The 14621-nt window shown below is 36.5% G+C and overlaps 1 protein-coding gene across 2 annotated transcripts in view; it reads right to left on the bottom strand.

The window, feature by feature from the left end:
- Nucleotides 1-14621, bottom strand: part of PPHLN1 (periphilin 1) — a 73372-nt gene that overhangs the window by 45409 nt on the left and 13342 nt on the right. The gene's annotated exons all lie outside the window — the stretch shown is intronic.

The raw sequence follows: 14621 nt of genomic DNA, 5'->3' as shown, positions 1-14621 counted from the left end.
CATATGCAAATATTGCTCATACTGTTTGGCTGTTTTTCAACTCTATTTTTCTCTTAGCCTTATTTTCAAGGGACTATGTCCCTCATTTGAATTCACACACCTTCCTATGGGACATATCACTGAGGGATTTCAGTTTATATCCAGCAAGGACAAAAAGAAAAATGCAGACTATCCTCATGCCTATGCATCCACCCACGGTCAAACCCTGAATGAAAATATGAAGATTTATACCTACTAAAAAGTCTATGTCTTTCACAATGCACAATATTAATTTTGAACTTTACCGTAAAATGCCACAGATACACACTCAGTATCACATGAAACCAAACCGATATCACATGAAACCATAATCTATTAAACACCAAAATTCCTACTAAATTTATATATTGTTACTCCAGACCATACTCCAAATGTCCTGGTTACCTGCAAATTATATTAATATACATATATATGTAATGGTCAAATAAACAGTATCAAATTGAACTTTTCCTAAAGAATCTCAAAGCTAACAAACATGCAAACAAACACGTACTGAATCTAGACTTGTGACATTTGCCTTGGTCAGAAGACATGTTGCTATGAGAAGCAAGTACTTCTCAGCTCCTCCACAGCATTGCTAAGTAAAAATAAAGACTCCACAGCATCTATAGCAAGCCAGAATGTACCTTATTTCACTGCTTTCCTCTCCTTTTTCTCATCATAGTCCAATATTTCTGGTGGTCTCATTTAGCACAATGTAGCTATAGCTAATTTTATGTTGGCGGAGAAAAGGAAAAAAGCCCTCTAGTGTACAATTCCTATAGCATGTTACAGGCCCACATCTGTGACGGCTAACAAAGAACTTCAGTGTACCAAAGGTGTTTTGCACTGCTGAAACTACACAGGTAGCAGCACAGTAACACAAACCCTATTACATTGATGTATTTTATACAGTGCTGATTTGCTTCTTGCATGGAAAGCACATCTGCGTGAGTGGTTCTGCTTCAGAGCACAAACATCCCACAAGCAACGTTGAGTTATTTTGCAACAGAAAAACCATCGGGGCAGGGGCACAGCCAGTAAAAATACAGACAATCCTTCAGCTTATTTCTCCAATTCCAGACGGAATAAAATACCAGGAAAATAAAACAAATCTTTATTTTGAAAATTTTCATACGAAACTGAAATGTGAATCAATAGCTCTCAGCCACCCTGGTTTTCAGTAAAATGCCAGTGAAGCAAAGCCAGGTTTTACAGTTAAATAATTACTTCACTGTTAACAGACCACAGGCCTATTATAGGTATCTTATAGAAAAGCATATTTTACAGGTCTGCGTACCAAAACTGATACAAGACAATGTTACACAGATTTATATCCAACAGTTGTGCTAAAAATCAATATTAATTTCCTTTCTAAACACGTTTTCTTCTGTTTATTGCGACACTTTCTTCTCCCCAAGTGAGCCAGCAAAACAATCCATTAAGGAATTGTTAAATAGTAGCCTATTTAATAGCCTCTGTACAGTAGCCATTGTATAGATACTTGTATCAAAGAATGAAGCACCCCAGAATACACAAGGAAAATCCTCCTGTTTTCTTCAAAGGCCTAAGAGCAACGTACCCAGCTTTGCACACTACTCTTTAGGAAACGTGTAGATTAACGGGAGACTTTCCAGAAAAAAATAACTGAAATTATCAGAGACTGAGAAAACACTTGTAATGAAGAAACACTCAAATCCCTTTGTCCACTTAAATTTAGCAAAAAGAAATCTAAAGAAGCCAGGCGAGTTCTCAAACCTATGAGACGTAGCTGAAAATCGGGAACTAACACTATATCTGTGTTACATGTATGACCATTTCATGTAGCAGTAGACTTAAAACAAAAGTTCAAACTTTCAGTACACTACAAAGATTAGCTCTGCACTGAACTAGTTTGTCCAGTTAAGTGGAGGTTTTTTATTTATTAAAGAACATATTGATCAAATATTTATCAGTAATGAGCTAGGTATAGCACACTTCTTCAGTTTCCTTCTAAATCTCTCTCTTTAAATAATCTTATTTATTTTTAAAGTACAAGCTTTCTGGCAGCCCAGTACACCACTTTTATGAGCAAGTTATTAAGCCCTAGTATACAGAGAAGTTTATTATGGAAATGTTTACAGAGCCCCAGCTATTGCACACATGTAATAAATGTGCTAATATCCACGTAAGAATTTACAAAATATCATTGAAACACATGTTTAAATAGGAAAACATTTAAAAGCCTCATTCTACAATAATAATATGCACAAAAAAAAGTAGAATCTTACTTTCCTTTTTAAAATTCTCATTTCATCACTCCATGGTAATTCTTAACTGGACCCTTTCTCCCACTGAACACTCAAGCCATTAACTATATTAAACCTGTTTTGGACAGCATAGCAACAGCACGCCATTTCTGATGTTTTCCATTAATGTAACGAACTACACTGAACAGAACAAAATAAGCATTGTTTTACTTTTTTTTTTTCCTTAAATACTTAAGCTAACATACACCTGCAATTTAGTAATGAAGGCCCCAATTCAGCAAAGCAGTTAAGCACATGCTTCAGATTCCAACACATACTCAAAAGGTTTATTGAGCAGGGACAATATTTAATAGAAATGCAAAATTTTGTGCTTTGCTGTAACTTTAAAATAGAACTACTGCCCTTAATCAGAAACCCAGGGTTAATCCCTTTTGGATAGGATCCCTCTTATCTTTATACTTTGTATTCACATCTCACACTTAGTCCTGAAAGCACAATTTAGTTCTCTCAGCAGTGTTGCAACAGGAAGTATTAGCATTTTTAACCTCTACAAAACGTGACCATTAATTTCTCACTAAAGCTGATAATCTGGGATGAGCTGCTGAAATTTTGTAAGTATATAGCCATACCCTGATATATCATCCACCAAGGGCAGCTTAGGGAAGAGCACAAGCCTGAGAGTTATTTCAGTTAACCATGAGTTCCAGTTTCCTGGAGCAAAAACACAAATACAAAACAGGCAAAGGTACGGCTTTCTGCATAGCAGGAGACCAAGGGAATACAATACAGGAGATTTTCTGTTGGCAAAGGATCAGAGACACCACCTTTCCTGAACTACCACTGTCACTGAATACTTCTGGTCTCATCCCTCTCAACTGTCTTAAGCCCAGCAAGCCATTCAGCAGCAATGTTGAGGGAAACTTGAGGGCTACAGGAAGCCACCTAATTTACAGAAGGGAGTGGTACAGCTTAAGCTACATGAAACAAAGACAAACACAAACTGGTGTGACAGTTTTATATTTTAAGAGTATATAAAGGCAAAATTCAACCACTTGCTAGATGCGAAATGCCTGGATTGGAGCTGTCCTTGGGTACATGAAAGCACATCACGTGCAATACAGGAAGAAGTTTTGTTTGTAAGAGGAATCTTAGTTCACGCTCTTGAATTCATGCTACTGGGCAACTGTGTACAATACTTCATGCTTATTATTCTCCTGGACTTCTACATCCCAATATAGGCATCCATCTTGTCAACTAAAACATTAATCTACAACGTGGTCCAGCCACAGAGGACATCACTCACACTTTTGACACAGCACTGAAGAGATTGGCAACTCAACAGCATATTGCTGTGGAGCAGAAACTGTAGGTTCTTTCAGCAACTCACAGGTGAGTGCAGTCTATCACCTAGATAAAAAGTCAACAGAGAAGTTTATGTGACCCCTTCCATCTGAGCAGGATTACTGCTATTGTCAAAGGTGTTAGTCATTCCATTTATAGGATTGGCCTTGACAATTAACCTTGCCTAAAAGTAACTCTCACAATTCTATAAATAAATTGAGGAAATTCTAAGGCACCAGAGCCAGTGCAGAGATAAAACAGTAAAGATTTGAACCACACTCATTAACTCAATACACTTTCTCTGTCTCATAATAAACAGGCAAGGGGGAGGAAGAGTGAAGGAAAAAAAAGGGAAAAAAGTCCTTTTGCTTTCCATGTCAGGACACTGCAATGGCTAATAGAGCTACCAACGTCATTCAGATGATATGGAAAACATTTAATAAAATATACTACACCCCCAGCCTCTAAGTTTCTCAAAAGATTTGTGGTGTTATACATCCAAAATGCAAACAGAAAGAGTCAAGAATACCTCTACTTTTAACATCTTCAAAGTAAATGTAGGTGGTAGAAGATTCCAGCCACCATCCTCTCTCCCAGAACTCATTCCCTTTCTTTCCCAAGTATGCAGTACATGTTTCTGCAACAAACCAACAATTTACTTTAGTTCTGCTTCAGAGACTTACTATAATCTCTTGTTATTGTTCAAAGATCTTTATGCTGATTTATCATAAACTAAAACAATACAGTGAATTACACCATTGTAGATATAAGTAATTGCATCTTGTTCCATCGGCTTTCATTTGAACATTTGAAATGATGACAGATTTCTTATGACAACCGGCTTTCAACATTTTATGACTTGGCAAGTAACTGCAGGACTTGTAAGTGATATTTGCTTTAAATGAAATTAACGTAATTACGTCTAGTCAATGGAATCTTATTAACAGCTTTTCACATCAAGGCAAAAGGAAGCAGGCATTGCAGAACAGCAGTAAATCATGAAGAGAAGGCTAACTAGATATACCAAACGTACAATAAAAAAATTAAAAATATATAGATGCTTCATATTTTTTTATGCTGTACGTAGTGCTACTGAAGTCATCATATGCAAACACCAAAACTCCACATTGATGCGACTTGTCCACCTCACTCAGCATGAAAGCTACTAAACTCATCTCTGTCCCCACCCCCTTCGGATGTCATGACAGATGAGGGAATAAAAACTAAGACAATTTGAATATTATAACAACATCAGAGAGAACCGCCTGCTACGTTCTTTAATTGAATAGTGAAGCTATGCACTTCTGGAAACTGGAAATCAGATTACACTCCTCTTTGTCCTTAGTAAAGAGTACCCTCTTTTCTATTAAACTTGCTAGAAGATAAGCCCACACAATAAAAGTATATTTAAATTCAAACCCTCTTTCCATTATCTGACAAAGAGAAACTATGGTCAAGCATACAGATTAGGACAGAAGAACAAGAAAGAAATACCGAGTCCAGAAAAACACGAATTTAAGTTCCAAAGAATTAAGAGCAAACAGCTTTATACAACTGTATACAGAATAATGACAAAATATATTAATTAGACAAATCAAGTACAAATTAGACAAAATAACTGCATTCAAATGTATGTGATCTTGGCTTCTCTTCTTCTCGAAAATGAGGGCTGTATAAGTCTCTGCAATTTCTCTACAATAGAAAATAAATCATAGGTCTAAAGTTCAAGTGCATATTTGCTTAAAGTGATGGACCAAGTTACGATTTCTATAAGCAGCTCAGCAATTACAACAGCCCAGAATTTCACTGATAAAATTTTTACTTACAGACACTACTGTCGGGCCAGATTTCCTGCTCTTGACTTTCAGAGCAGCATATCACCCCAGAGCAGTGAAGCAGTTCAGACAACTATGTTGAGGAATAAACTTCTCCATATAGTAGCAACTTAATCACTTCCTAAACAGACTTAATTCAAAGTGGAAACAAGCTTAAAATTGGAAGGAAGACAGGAAGCAAGATAAGTGTATGTGAAGATACCTTACTTTTTTTCCTGATACCGTAACAGACCAGAGAAACTGGTCATCATTATTGCTTCTGGAGAAGGTTCCGATGGGACAGACCTTCCTAAGCAAGTCTTTGCACATTTACTGTCATCCTGCCTCAGGCACTGAAACCAGCACATGGCAAAGAACTACAAGAAGTTTCCCTGTGGTGCCAAAGAGTGTGGGGTTGATGGGGTGGGAGATGAAAAAAATTTCCCCAGTACTACCCAAAGCAAGAAGAAAGGTATTGAGAACAAACATTTGTGGACAGTCACATACTATCAAACACAATTAACAGCTCTACAGAAATTTTTCTCATTATTTTATTTTTTAAAGATCTTCTAAATTAGTGTGGGAAATAACACAAGACTATGGAGAAGAATACTTACTCTAAACTGCTGTTTTGAGTAATGCAACTTTATGTTATCAAATTTCTAAACAAAAGAAGGGGTTTTGGGGGATTTTTTTTTCTTTTCAGTGGGTTTGGTGGGATTCCTTGTTTTACTGGTTTTGGGGGGATAGTTTGTTTTTTGGGTTTCTTGGGGGGGGGCGTGTTTGGTCGTTTGGGGGTTTTCTTTGTGTTTTGGGGGTTTGGTTTTTTTACTTTACAGTCAGTGCTTGCCAAGCAATTCAACGTAGGCAAGCATTTGTCTAATATATACACTAAGTACCCAAAAGAAAGAAGAAAATATTTTTGCACTATATTTTTAGGGGCATAAATGAATTTTATTCAGCAAGCTATCGCCCTTTTTATCAGCACTTTAAAATTCTTAACTAGAAGAACCCAGAAACCATGAAATATCTGCTGGAGGAGCTCTTAAGGCTCTTCACTGGTATGCCACAGAATGGCATTAGTTCACTGACACTTAAAACAACAAGTGGCGTACTGTAGTAGTATATACTGATTTGATCAACCCTCGTGGTTGACTTTCTAACACTATCTGTAAAAAGCTGCAAAAGGAAAAAGCAAGTTGTGGAACAGGTTTGTAAGAAGCAATACCTTACGTCAGTAATACTGACACACAATGCCCTCATTATATTTAGTTTTCTTCTCTTTCCAAATCCCTTAATGAGATCTATAAATCAGAAAATCACTCCATTTTTTCTCCATATCAGAAAAATGCTCCACAAATCACTATGTTTTTATTCTTAAATAAAAGTGAAATTTGAATCAATTAGGTCAAATATGTTTCATTTGCTTACGCCCCAAAGTTTTGTAATAGTGGTACAGGCTTCTGCACAGCAAATGTAAATAAAAATTAGCAAACTACCTCTGCTTTTGGACTTCAAGATAAATGACTTTATATGTATATGAAGAAAAAAATGTATTGTACATAATTTTTTTTTCTGTATTTGATCTCATTCCTGCCCGTCAAGTGTGTAGTTTGTTCAAAATCAGAAAGCCCTGAGTTAAGACAGACATTTCCTCTTACAAATTATTCAGCCATGTAGCTTTATCAGGTTTGTTGTCCAGTTTGTTTTTTCCTTTGACTTTGATTATAGTTTACAATTACTATAATATACATTATCTTTTTTTTTTTAAGGCCATTTCCTACGTATTACAAACAGCACTTACTTTAACATATTTAACACAGAGTCAAGCCACACTACTTGGGTAAAATCCTTATTAAAAATCCTTTTGCAGCTACTGTATGCCTTCAGTTAACTGATTTAGTGACTTCTGAGTGTACCTCCATGACGAGTCACTGATTCAAAGTGGTGCTGCTACTGTCCTAATCTTCTCAACCTTCCTTGAATGCATATTCCCACTCCATGTCTAACCTGGCATTGATATTTTCTCTCAAGCAATCAAACTGGTAGATAATTCTTCAATTGATTGTGGTGGGTTAGCGTGCAGAATCAGCTCACTGAGGAGTACAAACACCTGATGCAGTACCAGGGAGAGGGAAAAACTGGAACAGCACCAGCTTAGGTAATTTAAACTGCTGTAGAAAGAGATTTTTACTGTAGGAAGATTAGTCTCCTTACTGCATTCCTGACTTTTATTTATTTATGATAAATATAATAGGTCCCTTGGCAGAATTTTAGAGTAGTTAAAGTTAGCATCAGTAAGACTCAAAGAAGGAATTGGTTTGCCCCTCTACTCTGCTCTGGCATGACCCCACCTGGAGTACTGCATCCAGCTCTGGAGTCCACAGCAGCACAGGAAAGACATGGGCTTGTTGGAGCGGGTCCAGAGGAGGCCTCAAAAACTATCAGAGGGATGGAGCACCTCTGTTATGAGGAAAGGCTGAGAGAGTTGGGGTTGTTCAGCCTGGAGAAGAGAAGGATGTGGGGAGACCTTATTATGGCCTTTCAGTATTTAAAGGGGGCTTATAAGAAAGATGGGGACAGACATTTTAGCAGGGCTTGTTGTGATAGGACAAGGGGTAATGGTTTTAAACTAAAGCAGGGTAGATTTAGTCTAGATCCAGGGAAGAAATTTTTCACTGAGGGTGGTGAAACACTGTAACAGGTTGCCCTGAGAGGTGGTAGATGCCCCATCCCTGGAAACATTCAAGGTCAGGTTGGAGGGGGATCTGAGCAACCTGATCTAGTTGAAGATGTCCCTGCTCACTGGAGGTGGGTTGGACTAGATGACCCTTAAAGGTCCATTCCAACCCAAACCATTCTATGGTTCTATAAGTCAACACAATAAAATACCTTTTCCATTCTACTTCCAAATTGCATGAACATGCTCTCAAACATAATTAAAAAAAAATATTTAGGCGTACTAGTAAGTGAGGTAGGGCTTCATTTAAACAAATGCAACTATTAAATGTCAGATTTCAGAAGAGATTCTCACAGCTGGCTGACACATCATTGCATCAATATTCAGTTTCATCTAGACAAAAGCATTTGTTATTAACTCACAAACTAATACTACAAAGCTTCATATACAAAGGAAAGAACCTTGTATGGTTATGTAAATATATATTGTGAATAAATGTCAAGACTAATATTAAGAATAATTTGTTAGCATGCAAAAATAGTATCACCTTTTAAAAATAATACCAATGGCATGAGATCATGGAATTGCTTTAATGATGAACTTGTCCTCAAAAGCAGCAGCAGGTGGAAATGGCATATCAAAAAATCTTGACTTTTCAGCAAAATGCTTAGCAAAAGAATAGGTATACTGTCAACACCACCAAACTTTTTCCCTCTCCTCTACTGAACTTTACAGCACATCTCATTTGGTCAATTAAGGGGAGGGGGAGGAAGCAACTTGCATTTATGTAAAGAAAAACATCTAAGGAAAGCTCATCTTAGTATTCCCACCCTCTCTCAATGGGAATTAAATTCCCTGAAATGTTTAGTATATTCAAAATATAACAAACAAGTCCTTGGAACCTAACAGTTGAAGCATTTATCTTCCCAAGGGAAATTATATACAAGTCCTCTGGGCAATACTCCTCCGTCCTGAGAAAGCTACAACTACATTCATTAAGCCAATTCATTGGCTGGTTGTTGAAATTATTTAGTTAGATGCCCACCTTAACAGTCGTAGTTTGGACTCAAAGGGAGACTCCCTTCTCTTTCCCTCCCCACTGGCTCTCAGTACCTAGATGTTTTCAACATACTTGTTAGGAAACCTTTCCAGAATAATAAAGTGCTATCCACGGAGTTTGCCTCATTATTTCCCAATACAACATCAGCTGGCTGGTTTGATACCATCTGCCACCCGATTATAATGCTAGCTATAAAACTGGACCAGACGAGCTGGCTTTTTAAAGTCTTCTTCAAAGTGAGGTATTAGCCAAGATCTGACAGTGTACAGGTACACCATCTTATCTTCAGACATGTTGCCCTATCTTGTGTTGTAAACAGAGGATCTCCTTACAGTTTAATAGCACTATGTAAACATCATTGATAAGAAGAAAATAATCATTTTACCAGAATGTGACTTAGTTTTAAGCAACATCTCCATGTTATTACAAAATTTAACTGAGTTTGCACACACTACTGAATTCTTCTTACATATATATCGTAACATACAAATAGCTGTAGTAAACAGTTCTCATGCAATAACCACTGTTAAAAAACATAATGATGACACCATTTTCATATGACAATTTACAACCATACAAAAACTACAGTGGGAAACAACTGTACACAAAAAAGCCATAGATCCTTAAAACACAACATAGCTTTAGATCAAAAGCAAGTTAAATAAACTCATGACAGCAGTTAAGAACCACCGTGATGAGAACTTCTAGGTTTTTTGTTATAAAATTTGGTGTGTTTACTGTAATTGTTGTCAAATAAATACTTACAAGTCTATTGACTACCTAGCCATTCTTGATCCAACAATAATTCCGGCTGGGTTTTTAAGAATATCAAAACGTTCTTTGAGAAGATTATAGCTACCTGTCTTTAGTCCAAAGAATACTTTGTTAATCCTTTAGACTCACAGCATAGAGACCATATTTAAATGTAACTAAAACATTTCAGAGGACCAAAGTATAAGAAATACCATATACACCAAATCAGACTGAAACTACCTATTTTTAATTATGTGTTTCAAAAACAATCTTACCCAGTTTTCTCTTAGGGCTCTCAGCAGGAGCTAAACACAAGATTTAGAACCCTTCTAAGTTCCACAGAAAGAGTTAGCTCTACTGCATGAGGCTGTAGCTCATGCTGCAAGCTCGGCAGGGCGGGAAAAAAAATCAGGTAGTGGGAAGTTCTGCTAATTTGACAATTCCCACATAGAAGAAACTTTGAAATATTTTGATTAGAAAAAAACAAAGCTTCCATGGCATCATTCTGAAATGAAAGAGAACAGCTAGATGCCTCTATTACCAACAACAGTCAAAGGAGTCTCCCATCAACTAGAAGGGGAGAAAAAAACCAAACCAAAACCCACAGCTCAGACTCCTGTGGGAGGTTCCGGGGTCCTGGCTGAATGGTAAGAATACTGGCACTGACCTCAGCAGCTCATCAGGAGAAATGATTAAAAGAAAAAGAAATTAAGTGATCAATACAGCATATATTAGGACTTTGAAGTTTAAACTGCTTCCCCTCAACCTGAGATGAAAATTGCATAAGCAATTAAATCAGAGTTCTGCAACATCCCCTAAAAGGAACAAAATTATGAGTAAGCAATTTTTGAAAGCAAACGTTTTTTAGAATTGGAATGAGAGATTCTGCAAAGAAATATAAGAAAATAGGTCTTCAATAAAGATCATTGTCAATGGTTTTGCAAATAAAAATATTTCAATATTAAAATCAATCATTTAACAACTACAACTAGCTGCCAGTGAAAGCAACATTCACCTTACAGAATAACCTCACAATTAGCTGAAACGTGCAAAAAAAATCCAAATGAAAATAAGTGGAATTTTCACCTCCTCCCCATATTTTTACATTGTAAAGTATGAGCAAAAAAAATCTGCAACTGAAAAAACTGTCCACCAGTCTCTCCTTTTCTCCCCATTCTCTCAAGTGACGAACATTTCAGAAGTGGAGGGACAGCAGTCTTGCTTTGAATGAAGTTTCTAGTATAATTCTAGATATAAACAAAGAGGTCCCACCAACATAAATAACAGCAGAAACTCAGTTTGACATAATATTCTTAGTAAGAAAACAGACAGTTTTCACATATAGTTTTAAGCCTCTGTGTTTTAAGTTAAATGGAGAAGAGAGATTCATTACAGCAACAAACCCAGACTTGCCTGAATTGAAGCTTTTTTACTTTCAATTGCATTGGCCTGCAGTAGTGAACAGTCATGAACTGTTCTTAATTATACATAGCCTTCAGTACAGGGCAGTTTTAAAACACTAAGCGGTATCTGCATGAGAAGATTTGAGTTCTTAAAATCCATTCAAAATAAAAATCCATGGTACAAAGGAACCTGAAGTATGAGTAATACAATTAGATATACATAATTTTGGCCAAGTGACAAAAATTAAGTTATAAAATATAAATCTCAGTTTGCAAACAAACTGGTTGTCCCTAGCACACAAGAACTAAAGAGGCGGTGGAACAGAAAACAGCCCTCAAAGAAAACATAGCAACTACTGAATCAGTAAGACTGCTGCATAAGACATGAAGTGTAATATGAAGTCATTAAAAATTTAGTGCAAACCAAAATCTACTTTTAAGTTATCTATTACCTATTATCTTGTTCCAAAAAGTTCTAAATCCCTCCTCTACCCCCACAAAATATCATAAGCCAAGGTAAACTAATTTGGTTAGCAGCCTAATACAATGGGTCTTCTGAACTAAAGATTTCAACAGACAAGTCCTTGCCTGGAGTTGTAGACAGGTATAACAAATCTACCACAATGACCTATTATAAGGAAACTGTAATTTTGTGTATGAATAAACAAGTTACTCTAGTAGTCCATGTGAATACCTGAGAGGTTCAATATTCTGGCACAGAATTTATTTATTTATTTAGTAAAAAGGCATGTGCTAATGAATATGATTAGAACTCTGCTTATCAATCTCTGTCAAAAGCAAGACCATTTTCTTTGGGTGACTGCCATATTTATTTCCCCACACACATGTTTTTTAATAAAGAATGAAGTTCTTGTATGGTGTCCCTTAAGACCTGTCATATATTGCAACAGAACAGCAGACTTATGTACATTTTTAGCACCATCTCATAAATCCCTTTGGCTAAGTTTCTCTTCTATAAGCAAGACAAAGATCAGTTTACATTACAAGAAAGCTTAAATCCAAAGCCTAAAGACCTCCCACAGTATAATATGCTGTTTTAAATGAGTATAAAACATTTAAACAGGTTCACTGTTTTATTCATTAAAGAATACATACACGGAGGGGAAAAAAAAAAACCACCAAGAAATACCTGCTATAATTCAAAGGCAATTGCACAGTGATAATGTAAAGGTAACTGTCTTCACCTATGACACATCTGAACCCTCAGTATTAAATCCTGCTTTGAGAGAAGAGTCAGTGAACCTTAGCTTCCATCTGGAGACTCTCTCATTAATGGTTGTTGTATAAAATAACCATTCTTGTCAAAGAACAATTTTATTCTTAATGTACAATCTTCAGACCACTCCTCTAGAACATCCTATCATCACATACTGCACCTGCAACGGGTTAATCACCAAACTGAAGGGTAGTTTAAGCAGAGATCAGAAAGCCACGATTGCTGAGCTTCTACCCTCCACTTTGCTACCAATTTTCTCCATGGCCTTTGGTAAACACAATCTCACTGTGAAGGTTTGTGAAGGCTTATGCATCTACAAAAATTGGGGTATATTATGCTTCACCACACTAAGGACGTAACTGTAAGTTTGATGTTCAGAAAGCCACATAAAATTTTCAGAGGAAAGGCAACGTGCCATTGATTTAAAAGATTTCCAAAATGAAATATAGAACTGACTGATGAATCTTAGTTGTTCACATATTACCAATTGTTTAACATTAAGTTTCAACATTTTTCTAGGAAGTTTCTTTCACTTCTAGCATAAAAATTACTTTTATTATTTTTATTTATTAAAAAATATTTCCTGTGCACTCCACAGATAAGCAGAACTGTTTTGTATACACAAATGCATTAGTATTAAAGACTGGACTAAGACTACTTCCTAATTTCACACAGGACATGGCGGGGGGGGGGGGAAACAAAACACCAACCAGTAAATGAAACAACAAACATTGTAGCAGCAAGTTCCCTTCATTAACAAAGGAAAATTTATTCATATCAACAACCTGAGAGGAAACATTAAAAATGTCCTACATGAGCCACTTCTCAGGAGTCCACATTATATGAACCAACATTACTCCTGATGCAGAGTACTTTGTCTACGAATATGGCAATCCTTATTTTACAAAAATCTGGACCTTGGATAATTTTAAGGATCAATTTTAATGCATGTATAGCTGGGATTTACAAGTGCGTCATTTTGTAATTTCTCTTTGAAGATGAGCCTTACCCATCTTAAGTTGCCAAGTTTCGCATATTTCACATCTTATGAACTCAGTTTGGCTGAAAAAAAAAAAGAATGAAGTAATGCTCTGGTGCACTCAAAAGGATTAAAATTTAGTATGACTAAAGTGAACAGCAGCTAACAATCTTCTAAAACATTTCACACTGGAAAGTTCATCTGACTTTATAAAAATGAACCTGTATGCAAAATCCATTGCTGTGAGGCCCATACAGGAGTACTGTAAAATTTGAATTCTTCAACATATAACAGCATAGTTCCCTGCAACTTTTCAAAAAATCTGACATGCATGAAGTATTTTGAGTGCTTTGAATAAATGATTGTGATACATCACTGAAGACAAGTAGTAACACAGTCCCCGAAGTGATCAACATCAGTAAAATATAAATGTACAAACAAGTCATGTGTCATTTGATCTCTACTCCTCTCATAATTTCCAAATTTCACAATTCTCATAGCATCAGGGACAAAGACATTAAAACTGTCATCATGTGTGCAGAAAATTTGCTGTTCTCCAAGCTAAAATATTCTGCTTTGATGTACTATTCTTTATACGTGCCAACTGGGCTTGAACCAGGAGGCACTTCAAACCAAGGTTACACACTTCACATCAGTTCCCCGAGGTCAGAAATCCATCAAGAAACCCTTACATCAGAACAAGAGAAAAAGGGCTGGGAGCTAATTTTGAAATCTGTCCAGCACATCCTCTGCTTTAGTTTATTTTTTACATATAAAATATGATATTACCATAAAGAAGTCATGGTCAGGATGAGAGCTGTTCGCTGAGCATAGTATAAAACAGGGCTAACACTTGTCAAGAATCAAGTGGTCCAGAAAAGAGCAAAAGGATCGGTAATGCTCTGCTCAGTGGTAGACTATTAGCAAATGACAGCTGCTTGGAAACTGAAGTGTAACTCCATAAGAAGAAAGAAGGCAAGAAGAAAAGACAGCTAAGCCAAATGGTAGAACCTCAACAATCCTCTCACCACTCGTGGACAATTGCTGCTGGTCAGTGGACACACTGCAGCTCAAGCCACGGCTACGC

The sequence above is a fragment of the Phalacrocorax carbo genome, chromosome 1 (genome assembly GCF_963921805.1).
Source record: "Phalacrocorax carbo chromosome 1, bPhaCar2.1, whole genome shotgun sequence".
In the NCBI taxonomy this organism is placed as follows: domain Eukaryota; kingdom Metazoa; phylum Chordata; class Aves; order Suliformes; family Phalacrocoracidae; genus Phalacrocorax; species Phalacrocorax carbo.
The sequence above is the reverse complement of the archived record's forward strand: the minus strand, read 5'-3'. Positions and strand labels throughout refer to the sequence as shown.